Raw genomic sequence first — 12,934 nt, 5'->3', positions numbered from 1 at the left:
GCACAATCTTCAAAGGTAACAAGCGTCGGATCCACGCAGGATCAATCTCTTCAGTGATGCTCAATCACTTTGGGTTTGTAGGTGTTTGGGTTTGGGTTTTCCTCACTTGATGATTTTCGCTCAAAGTCCTCGGAGGATGGGATGCTCTCAAATGACAAGTGTCAGTTTCTCTCGGAGCAGCCAACCAGCTAGTGGTTGTAGGGGGCGGCTATTTATAGCCTAGGGAGCAGCCCGACATGATAAGACATAAATGCCCTTCAATGATATGACCGTTAGGTGAGTAGATATTTTGGGACAGCTGGCGCATAGCACAACAACGGTCGGAAATTTGAGTATCAAATTCCTCAGGGCTATCATGTTCCTCACTGTGTAGGCAATCCGCACTGGCGAATTCCTAACTCCTCAGTCAGAACAAATTCCTCAGAGACCAGAAGAACTTCGTCTCTGTCGCTGAAGAATATGACTGAACTGTATGAGATTTCCAATGGCTTCACTCGAAGGGATTGGTAGGTGTAGGATTTTGAGTTGAGCATCAAATGGAAATTTTTCCTTAGTATTTCCTCGACCCCCTTTAACAGTACGGTGTTTCCTATGACTCAAGAAAGAGAAAATGAAACTACGAAAACAAAAGTCTTCACGCTTCATGTTCCTCAAATGAATACCAAGTCTTCAAGGTCACACCAATTTATTCACTTTCAAAGTCTTCAGAAAGTCTTCAGAAATCCAAAGTCTTCAGTCGAAGAACTTCATTTTTAGGGGTCGACTTTCTCTGTAAATATCAAACTCCTCATAGACTTATAGACTTGTGTACACTCATAAACACATTAGTCCCTTAACCTATAAGTCTTCAATACACCAAAATCACTAAGGGGCACTAGATGCACTTACAATCTCCCCCTTTTTGGTGATTGATGACAATATAGGTTAAGTTTTCAACGGGGATAAACATATGAAGTGTAAATACTGATATTGAGGAATTTTATTGCAAGATATAGAAGAACTCCCCCTGAAGATGTGCATAGTGAGGAATTTGCTTTTGAAGCAATGCACACTTGAAGAGTAGAATCATGGAGAACCCCCCCTATATCTTGTAATTCATACACGCATTTGACATAATAAATGAAGAATTTGAAATGCATGATGAAATATGGTGACTAATGTAATTCAGCATGCGTGCAATAACATTAACGAGGAATAAGCATGCAGAAGAAACAGCAAAAGTATCAGGCCACCATAGAGTTTTAAGTTTACAACTCGATCCAACAAAGTCATCAGAAGAACAAGAGTTGTAACTTAGAAAAAAACGCCCATAAAAGATAGACCCGCTTGAGGACTAACTCAAATTTCTCCCCCTTTGTCATCGAATGACCAAAAGGTTCGAAAATGAGGACTAACGCCCCTGAAGAATATCAAGTTGATGAAGGAGCGCCAGTGTTGTTGGGGTCATTTGTTGATGTAGGGCCTGCCGCAGTGTCGTCCAAGTCTTCATGCTCGTCAGTGTCACGCGATGAAGAATAGGAGCTGGCCACCAAGGACGGAACCTTGACCTTCTTGTATTTCTTCGGTGGAGGAGCAGACCAGTCAAAATCTTCCTTGAGACCCATTTTCTTCAGATCTTCTTCGCTGTAAATGTGAGACAGAACAACCCAGGTGCGATTGAGGGTTTCATGAAGGTAGTAATGGTTTTTCTTCAATGCATTGTGGGTAGCAGTCATGTTGTGAAGAATTGAACCAAACTGACGCTTGACCCATTTGTGATTGCGATCAACCTTCTGGTGAAGACTGAGGAGAAGCTCACGGTCAGTCATCACCCTGGGAGCTGTGCCTTGAGGATTTGGCTTGGTTGCGTTGGCGGCAGAGTCATGGGTGGCAGAGTTATCATTGGTGGAGTAGGATGCAGCCTTGCAAAATTGACCATCCAATGGACGAATGCCTTCATCAATAACAGCAGTAGCCTTGCCCTTTTCATCAGCTGAGGAAAATGTCCATTTGAGGACTTCAATCGCGGGCAAGTAGCTGCAATGGTTCAGTGTATCAGCTTTGTAGTTGAGTGAAGACCTTGTTCTGATGAATCTCATAATCCACGGAGGATAAGGCTTCAACTCAAACGGTGACATTGCGACATTGGCCAGAGTCCTCATGAAGAAATCATGGAAGTTGACGGGAACACCATGAATGATATTGAAAAGAAGATTCTTCATGATGCCAACGACTTCTTCTTCATTCGAGTCGTGGCCCTTGATATGACTCAATGTCTTCGTCAGAATGCGATAGACAATCCGAGGCACATATAACAATTCCTTCAGAAGGAATTTAGTTCTTGGGGCCTGACCTGGCTTCAATGGCTTCATCAGCACTTGCATATAGTGATCTGTAAGCTCAGGTTCACTGTAGACGCAACGAGCAGCTTCAAGGGGAGGACTGAGAGGCAAAGCACGAAGCAATTCAGTAGCTGGTGCTTTGTAGTGAGTATTTTCAGACATCCAGTCCAACACCCATGAATTCACATCTTCAGAGTCTCCGGTGATGTGCAGAGTTGCATAAAATTGAAGAATGAGCTCTTCATTCCAATCACATATATCAGTGCAGAAATTTAACAGTCCAGTGTCGTAAAGAACACTGAGGACTGGCACAAAGCACGACAGAGATTCCATATCCACGTGAGGAATGTGCTCGTGATCGAAGACTTGTCTTTGTTGAACAGCACTGAGGAATAAAAATTTGCCTGGCTGGCAGTCCATAAACGCCTCTTCCTAATGCGAGCAGAGTCATTGGGGTTGTAATCAGTGAAGAATACGTGCTCGCCGAAGAAATCATTAGCCTTGAATTTTTTTCTTCCTTGAGAATGGATCCTTTGGCTTGGGCAGAGGAGTGTCAGTCAGTTGCATTACAACCTCAGGAATCGCAATCTCAGGTTCTTCAGGCTGAGGAATTTCTGGTTCCTCTTTAGTGGCAGCATGGGTCTTCAATTCTTCATTTTCATTTTCTTCAGCACTAGTGGCTGGAATTTCTTCACGAGCTTCATCAGATCCCATTTGAACTATAGTTGCTGGGGACTGAGGAATTTGTTGCAATGGTGTGGAGAGTGGAGAGTTGGGGTGCTGACTTTCCCAAAAGTCATCATTCATCACTGGTGTGGTACAACCAATGTCCACATCTTCATCTTCCATTTCTTCAACGCCAGCCTCTTCAGCAGTAAACTGAGGCATAGGCGAGGAAACTGTGGGGGTTGAAGGGATTTTATCCACTTCAATTTCTTCATCCATCTGCTCTGACGAAGCAGCAGAAGGATTTTCTTCATCAGATCCGCTAGGGATCACATATTCTTCATCAAAAGGGACGATTTCCTTTGATGGCATGGAGGAGACAGGAACAACATCAATTGGATTAGCAAATGAGCTTGTCAATTTCTTCATCTTCTTCGGTGCTGAAGAATCTGAAGGAGCTGATGCTTTCCTTTTCTTCACTGCTGCACGCTCTGTAAACTTGGTCTTCTTCACATCTGATGCAGATGGAAGAATTGGAGTTGGGGTAGGCGCAGGACGAGCAGAGGAATGTGGTTGATTTTCTTCAGGCACAACTGATGCAGTTGCCCTGACCTCTTCATTTTCTTTAGGCGCACCACTAGTGGATGCCCTGGCAATTTCATCAGCGGCTGGAATGCAGTCATCAGCCCTGGAACTCACATTTTCTTCAGCAGCCTGAATGTCATCAGCGATGCTGGCATGTTCTTTAGTTGGCTGAGCAGATGCTTCAGTCTGAGGAATTTCTTGTTGCGATGGGGCTGCAACATTGGAGGTGAACTTCTCAGTCAGTTTAACAAACCTGACCTTGGCTCCTTTCCAATCAGCATAGTAAGCATTGAAATCATCGCTGAGAACTTTGATTTCAGACTGGATCTTCACAAGTTCATCAGTTGTCATAGTGACAACGTTGTTCTTCAGGAATTTCTCCTTCCTGTACTGCGCTTTCTTGAGCTGCCTGGCCTTCTCAAATTTCCATTTCTCTTCTTGGATGAAGGCAGTCAGCATATGACTTTGGCCAGGAGTCAGCTTGAAGTCAGGCATAGGAGTGTTTGGGTCCTTGTGCCAGAGATCAATGTAATCGAGGATCAACTTTGGATCCAAAAGCAGAGGCACATTTGTGCCCTTGGCTCTAGCGGCCCTGACTTGCCTATCTCTGATGATTTCAGCAAGTTCTTCATCATCAGCTTCGTCTTCTTCAGACGACACTTGGTAGGCGACCTGCTTCTTGTGAGGACTTGGGCGAGAGTCTCGTCCAGCAGTGGTCTCTGTCTTCAGTAGAGAGGGTCCTGTTGAAGAATTTGGTGCAGCTGAGGAACTAGCTGAAGCTCCTGAGGCAATAGAGATGCATGTAGTCCTTTGGCACGTTGCAAGATGCACATGTGCTGAGGATTTGGTCGGAGCAGCTGAGGACTTTGGAGGAGCAGGATGTAACACCCACGATGCGGCTATATCTCCCACGTGTCGAGGCACGACTTAGAGGCATAACCGCATTGTAGGTTTTGTCGCAAGAAGGGTCATCTTCACACAATCCCATGTAATGAACAAGAATGGGATAAAGAGAGTTGGCTTACAATCGCCACTTCACACAATACTTAAATAAATCATACATCAATCAGAGTACACACATAGACCGACTACGGTCAAAGCCAAAAGAAAAGAAGATAACCCAACTGCTAGATCCCTGATCGTCCCCAACTGGGCTCCACTACTGATCATCAGGAAACGAAACATAATAACGACCAAGGTCCTCGTCGAACTCCCACTTGAGCTCGGTTGCATCACCTGCACTGGTATCATCGGCACCTGCAACTATTTGGAAGTATCTGGTGAGTCACGAGGACTCAACAATCTCACACCCGCGAGATCAAGACTATTTAAGCTTATGGGTAGGAGAAGGTAGTGTGGTGGAGCTGCAGCAAGCACTAAGCATATATGGTGGCTAACATACGCAAATAAGAGCGAGAAGAGGAGCAACGGAACGGTCGTCAACTAGTAATGATCAAGAAGTGATCCTGAACTCCTACGTACGTCAAACATAACCCAAAAACCGTGTTCACTTCCCGGACTCCGCCGAGAAGAGACCATCACGGCTACACACGCGGTTGATGTATTTTAATTAAGTCAAGTGTCAAGTTCTCTACAACCGGATATTAACAAATTCCCATCTTCCACATAACCGCGGGCACGGCTCTCGAAAGTTTATACCCTGCAGGGGTGTCCCAACTTAGCCCATTATAAGCTCTCATGGTCAACGAAGGATATTCCTTCTCCCGGGAAGACCCGATCAGTCTCGGAATCCCGGTTTACAAGACATTTCGACAATGGTAAAACAAGACCAGCAAAGCCACCCGAATGTGCCGACAAATCCTGATAGGAGCTGCACATATCTCGTTCTCAGGGCACACCGGATTGTCCAAACTTCCGGTAGGCGAGCCCAGAGTTGCCCCTGGTGGCCACCGGTGGCTGACAGGTTGGACCAACACTCAGAGGAGCACTGGCCCGGGGGTTTAAAATAAAGATGACCCTTGAGTCTGCAGAACCCAAGGGAAAAAGGCTTAGGTAGGCAAATGGTAAAACCAAGGTTGGGCCTTGCTGGAGGAGTTTTATTCAAAGCAAACTGTCAAGGGGGTCCCATAAATCACCCAACCGCATAAGGAACGCAAAATCAAGGAACATAACACCGGTATGACGGAAACTAGGGCGACAAGAGTGGAACAAAACACCAGGCATAAGGCCGAGCCTTCCACCCTTTACCAAGTATATAGATGCATTAATTAAATAAGAGATATTGTGATATCCCAACATATCCATGTTCCAAAATGGAACAAACTTCATCTTCACCTGCAACTAGCAACGCTATAAGAGGGGCTGAGCAAAAGCGGTAACATAGCCAAACAACGGTTTGCTAGGAATGGTGAAAAGGTTAGAGGCTGACATGGCAATTTGGGAGGCTTGATAAACAAGTGGTAGGAAGCGCAAGCATAGCGATAGAATGAACAACTAGCAAAGCAAAGATAGAAGTGATATCGAGGGTAATGGTCATCTTGCCTGAAATCCCGCTAGGAAGAAGAAGGAGTCCATGAAGAAGACAAACGGACATAGTCGAACGAATCCTCACAACTCCGGAACGAAACCGAAGCTAACGAGAGAAGCAACCCGGAAAGAAACAAACAACATAGTAAACAACCACCACATACACATGGCATGATGCACAAACAAGTATGATGCATGTCCGATTTAATGAGGCATGGCATGGCAAAATGCAACAAACAATACTACAAATTCAGTGGAGCTCAATATGCAACGAGTTGCATATTGACAAAACACCACATCAATTATTTAGTTCTCTCCCGTTTATGTACCCAACAATATTAAATGTTGTTAAACATGGCAATATGTGAAGCATAATAAAACTACCTATCTAGGCAAGTTTAAATGAGGCCGGAAACAACAAACAACAATTCCGGAAAAACCTCATGTACATATTTTAGATTTGGTACTGTTCTGCCCTAAACACAATTTTAATGTTGTTAAACAGCAAAATAAAGAGCACCATGTTAAACTAGGCATTTTTCTACCCCATTTACATATAAAGTTTATTAAATTCGGATCTACGGTTAATTAGTTATGAAATAAATCATTTTAACATGGCATTTACGCAAAATCAAACAAACAGAAAGGTTAAACATCTTAAACATGGATGAAAGTGGCATATTATGAAACTAGACAAAATTCTAAGCACTTTTCATATTTAAATCATTTTAATCCCATGCACCATTTGTGAGTTATTAAATGCATGATCTAGAGGGACTTTTCTGCAAAACTGGCAGTCTCTAGATAAATAGCTAAAATCGTTCCGCGAAAAAAAACATGAATCGGGCCGAATCCGGCTAGGCCAACAGTGCACAGGAGGCGGCTGCTCACATTGGGCCAACAGGCCGAAGGGGAAGCAGAGCGGTGGGCCGGCGGATCTGGGCCGCGGGGATGCAGCCCACGCGGACGCGGTCAACGGTGACGGGCGAGGTGTCAAGGCAGAGGCGCCATCCTTTGCTCGACAAGAAGCAGAGCAGCGGCGCCCTAGAACTTGCGGGAGACGGCGAAGGCAAGGGGGATCCAGCCGGATCCAAGGCGGAGCGACCGGATCAGGGCAGCGGTGGTGGAGATCGGCGGAGACGAGCTTGAGGCGTCAGCCATGGGAGCTCCGGCGAGTTCCCTGAGGACGAGAGCTGGCGGATCCTGTCCAATGGAGAGAGAGAGCCCGGAGAGAGAGAGATGAATACAGAGGGAGGAAGAAGAACGAGGGAAGGAGCCGGGGCATGGCGCTGGACCTGTGGCCGCCGCCGGCGACGCTTGCAGGGAGGTTCGACGACCTGGGGAACGGATCCGGGCGGTGAGGAGCTCCTGTGCAGCACGGGTGCCCGCCTCCTGGTGGCTTGCACGGGCTGCAGGAGGGAGGCGCGGGGTCGCGAGGCCAAGGCAGGGGAACGGCAAGGCGGTGGCTGCCTCTGGGATCGAGCCAAGGAGGGAGAGGAGGCATGGCCTCGGGCGTCTGGAAAACGGCGAGGTCGACCGGAGCAGAGGAGGAGGAGACGCGCTGGCGTGGGGAGGCTCGGGGTTGGGCTGTTGCTGCGGGCTCGAGGAGAAGCAGAGGAGGCCGCGAGACGAGGTGGGTCTGGTCGTCGGTGGAGCTTGCTCCGGCGGCGCGGGCGATGGAGGTCAAGGGAGGTGGTGGTGGCCTTGCGGGTGGCTACTGGTTGGATGGATGGATCGACGGAGAGCAGTGGCTGGGCGCGGAAGGAGATGGGCAGGTGGGTGGATCGGGGGGATCCCGAGGAAGATGCGGGAGAGAGTGGCGGCGGCGGCTAGGAGGATCCCTAGTAATTAGGGATTTGGTCTCGGTTTAGACTAGTATATATAGCGAGTGGGTTAGGTTAGGGGCTATCTTCTCCCTCCGATCATAATCGGGCGGACGAAAAAAATAGGCTAGGGAGAGTCCAATAAAGAACCGAAGATACTTTCGGGATGTTAGGGGATGATCCGGACCCATCGTTAACAACAACCCGGGTCGGGTTCGGGACAATTTTCGGACGCGCGCGAGGGGTGGTCTGAGAGGGGTCGACAAAGACAAAGTGTCTGAAAAAAGGCCCCGGAGAAGACAAGAGAGAAAATGAGGAGCAACGTTGCAAGTGTGGTTGGTCTCGAAACGGTCAACGAAAGCAAGGGGGGACGCGACAACTATGAGCGGATGCAAGTTTTATGAAAACATGCGGATGCAATGCGATGATGACATGATGAATGCAACAAACAAATAAATAACACAGCCGACACACAAACACATGGAAGGCGTCTGGAGCGTCGGTCTCGGGGCGTTACAACACTCCACCACTACAAGAGGATCTTGTCCCGAGATCTAAGGACGGCACCGGAAAAAAAACGGAAGAGGAAGAGAAGAGGTAAAGCTAAGTTGCTTCTTTGACAAACGAGTGAAACCATGAACCTTGAGACATTGAACGAACGAAAAGAGAGAATACAAGGGAGATGAACGAGATTGAAAACACTCCGTTATCAAAGAGGAACAAGGAACATTGCGAGAACCTTTGTAGGTTGAAGAATATGAAACAAGAGCTTAACGGATCAAAAGGAATATGAAAGCACACCGGTAGAAAAGAGAAACAAGGAACACCATGTGAACCTTGGAGTTTGCAAAGCTATGAATGATGAGAACAATGGACGAGAAGTACATGCAAACACTCCGGTTGAAACGAGATGTACAACGAACGATAAGGATCAATTACGATAACGCTCCGGTTGGAAAATGGAAGGGATAGAATATGAACTTGGCAAAATGAAAGCACTTGGATGAGACTCCGGTTAAAAGAGGAATGGTAGACACAACACTCCGGTTAAATGGATAAGTAAGAAAAGAACACGATCCTCACAATTCGAGATGATGAGCGAAGAGAGCAACATCACCATGCCTCCAGAAGAAAAAAAATAGAAGATAGATCATTGGAATAAAGGAATGGAGAAGAAAATGCCAACTTCTGCCACCAATGATCTTGGAAAGCACCCTTCCAAGAAGGTTAGAACGGAGTTGTTGGAAAAACCAACAACGAAACGAATAAGCTTGTAGTGGGCTTGTAGAAAACTTCTCAAGATAGAGGCAAAATTCTGCCACTACGGAAACAACTAATATAATTGATAACACCAATGAGATGAAAAACTTCTTTCACCAAGAGGATAGGAGAAAACTTGGATCATTGATAAGCACCATAATAGCAACATTCCTTAGGGAAGGCTTTATGTGAAATATGACACAAGATAACTCCAACAAAGAGATTAAAGGATTGAAAAGATCTCATGAACGAATTGAAATTGATGGTTTTAAAATATGTCATTCCGGACAACTTGTGAATCATGAACCATGAAGGGGGATTGTCAAGAATGATATAACACCATCTCGAAAGATAAGATAGAGAGAATTGCACTTCGGAATGCAAGATGAAGAATGCTTGAACTCCTCAAAACAAAACATGTGTAGAACACCATGTTTATCTTTGAGTATAGCTTGGCGGATCATAACTTCGAGAGAATTCTTGAAGAACAATTGAAGAATGAAAGGAATCCTTGATGAGCCACCATGTTGATCCTCCATGAAGAACTCCGATAATAAAAGAATGATCAAACGAAAGGGAAAGTTGAAAAAAACTTCGGGAGAAGCCTTGCAATGATTAGATGAAGCTTTGAAATGATATAATTGAAATAACTTGGAGCTCCGGAAAGAAAAATGAACAGATGAGATCAAGAATTTTGATGAATCTCCGGAATAAGGAATTAATCACTTGGATGAAACAAGAATAAGAATTACATTATGCTTAGCCTTCACCAATTTAGATTGATGACAAGCAACAGATTTTGCATACTACTTATTCTCGTAGAAAAGATTAAGATAGATATTGCGCAAACTTGGGAAGGTCTTCATCGAACCACCGGTAGGATTTGAACAACGAATGAGTTGATACGATGACGAAGGAAGAGAAATCTTGAACAAACCACCGTAAGAATTGAAAACGAACGAAGAAAAGAGAACGAATCGCCGGGAAGAGTTAGAAAACGAATAAAGATACTTGACAGAATATAAATACGTGAGAACGAAGAGATCACGAGCTGATTAGAGAATACTTGAATGATGCACCGGTAAGATTTGGAGAACGGGAGCTAAAAGCTGAGAATGAGGAATTATGAAATGATGGGCTTCGGAGGAAAAAAATGGAAACAACTCATGAAATGCTCCGGATGGGTATGAAAAGAATTCTCGCAATAGAAAACAATTATGAGAGGATGGCATAAAGCTAGAACTATGAATCTTCAAGAGAATGGACAAGATTTAGGAGAAATCCTTCTTCGGTCTTCAAATGTTGAGAATGATGATGAGAAACACCACCATGAATTGTCGAGGCACTCTGGAATGACAATTAGAAAGATTGAACGAACGATGAAAAGAATTTGAAAGATCTTGGAGAAAGACATATGACTGATGATAATTCATTCTTACGTCAAACTTTGAAAAGAATTTTAGAAGCTCCGGGAAAATTAGAAGAGTCAGGTAAGATCCTGGAAAAAGACATGTGGGTTAGGGTCCACTCAAAAGAAACAACATTGGAATGATTTAAAAGAAAGATTGCGCCGGTTGAATTAAATGGCTCAAAAGAGATAACAACCTCGAGATAGCTTGAACGGATTGGGAATGGAAATGCGAATCTTCTCAGATATCTTCAGCACTCCAGATAACATGAATAGCAAGAGGTGGATGATAAAGATATGCACCGACATGAGAAAGCATTTGAAACGAGGAAAAGAATACGATCAACACTGAAAGCTTGATTGAGTCCACCGGAGAAGAAAAAGAACGAAGAATAATAAACTTGAAGCTCCGTTAGTATCTTCATGGGAAATCACCGGATAAGAACATTGAAAGAAAAGAATGAAGAGTCTTCGCATCAATAAAAAGGATACTTGATTAAGAAATATGAGTCCTTGAAGAAAAGGGTGGGAGGGCGGGAAAACAAAGGAAACTTGGGCAGATGGAATGGATACTGTTGAGAAAACTTAGAATTGATCTTGCGAATGTTGGAATGATCGGATTTACTTGGAGAGAAGCACACCGGTTGGAAAGAATTGGCATGACAATCTCGATGATCAAGAAGGATTGGTATTCACATAGAAGTATGAGAACACCGCTTAGGAAAGGTATGGAATCAACACTTGACTTCGAAGCAACTCGAATACCACAACTTAAAACAAAACAAAGGATTGGGTCGCAGAATAAGCCGAAAACAAACATATGATAGATCCCATATCGTATCATGTGTCTGTTGGAAAGATAATCTAAGAGCTACTTGAATTCCCACTTATAAACTCCCGGAACTTTCTAGTTATGAAATCAGGTGTTGGGGATACAGGGGACGCAATATATCTGACCCAAACTAACAATCCCTAGATCCAGCTGTATCCATCCGTCAACACATAACCAAGAAAACTCCGGAAATCGTGTACCTCAACCTTCGAAAAGCATCCGTTATACGAGCTATCGCAATACTCCCGAACTCCCGCCCCAGTACTGGGTGGCGTCGAGGTGATCTCACCAACAACTGCATAAAAGAGATTTTCGATGTCGGCGAAACTCAGGTATTCCAGAACTGCAACGAAAAATTTGTGACGACAACACCTCGGAGCTCAACTCCCCGGGACACTGCCACAACCCCTAAATGTCAGGAGGCACCAAGAACAATGTTCTCATCACAAAACCATCGGAACGATTCCAAGATACCCGCGTGATCCTAAAATGTTTCTTAGTGAAATTTGAGGAGAGAAAAGTCAAAACTTCTACGTCAGGAGGCCTCACCAGAGCGATGAAGGGACTGAGGAGTAAAAAGAATCCTACTCTCCGATATATATAATCCTAAGACTCAAAACATTTTTGTTCTAGACTCAACAACACCAGCGATTCGATCAAGCAGGGGGCTCCTAAGTCGGGGATGGCTCTGATTACCAACTTGTAACACCCACGATGCGGCTATATCTCCCACGTGTCGAGGCACGACTTAGAGGCATAACCGCATTGTAGGTTTTGTCACAAGAAGGGTCGTCTTCACACAATCCCATGTAATGAACAAGAATGGGATAAAGAGAGTGGGCTTACAATCGCCACTTCACACAATACTTAAATAAATCATACATCAATCAGAGTACACACATAGACCGACTACGGTCAAAGCCAAAAGAAAAGAAGATAACCCAACTGCTAGATCCCTGATCGTCCCCAACTGGGCTCCACTACTGATCATCAGGAAATGAAACATAGTAACGACCAAGGTCCTCGTCAAACTCCCACTTGAGCTCGGTTGCATCACCTGCACTGGTATCATCGGCACCTACAACTGTTTGGAAGTATCTGGTGAGTCACGAGGACTCAACAATCTCACACCCGCGAGATCAAGACTATTTAAGCTTATGGGTAGGAGAAGGTAGTGAGGTGGAGCTGCAGCAAGCACTAAGCATATATGGTGGCTAACATACGCAAATAAGAGCGAGAAGAGGAGCAACGGAACGGTCGTCAACTAGTAATGATCAAGAAGTGATCCTGAACTCCTACTTACGTCAAACATAACCCAAAAACCGTGTTCACTTCCCGGACTCCGCCGAGAAGAGACCATCACGGCTACACACGCGGTTGATGTATTTTAATTAAGTCAAGTGTCAAGTTCTCTACAACCGGATATTAACAAATTCCCATCTGCCACATAACCGCGTGCACGGCTCTCGAAAGTTTATACCCTGCAGGGGTGTCCCAACTTAGCCCATTATAAGCTCTCACGGTCAACGAAGGATATTCCTTCTCCCGGGAA

The sequence above is a fragment of the Triticum aestivum genome, chromosome 3D, assembly GCF_018294505.1.
Source record: "Triticum aestivum cultivar Chinese Spring chromosome 3D, IWGSC CS RefSeq v2.1, whole genome shotgun sequence".
In the NCBI taxonomy this organism is placed as follows: Eukaryota; Viridiplantae; Streptophyta; class Magnoliopsida; order Poales; family Poaceae; genus Triticum; species Triticum aestivum.
This window is presented reverse-complemented; position numbering follows the sequence as displayed.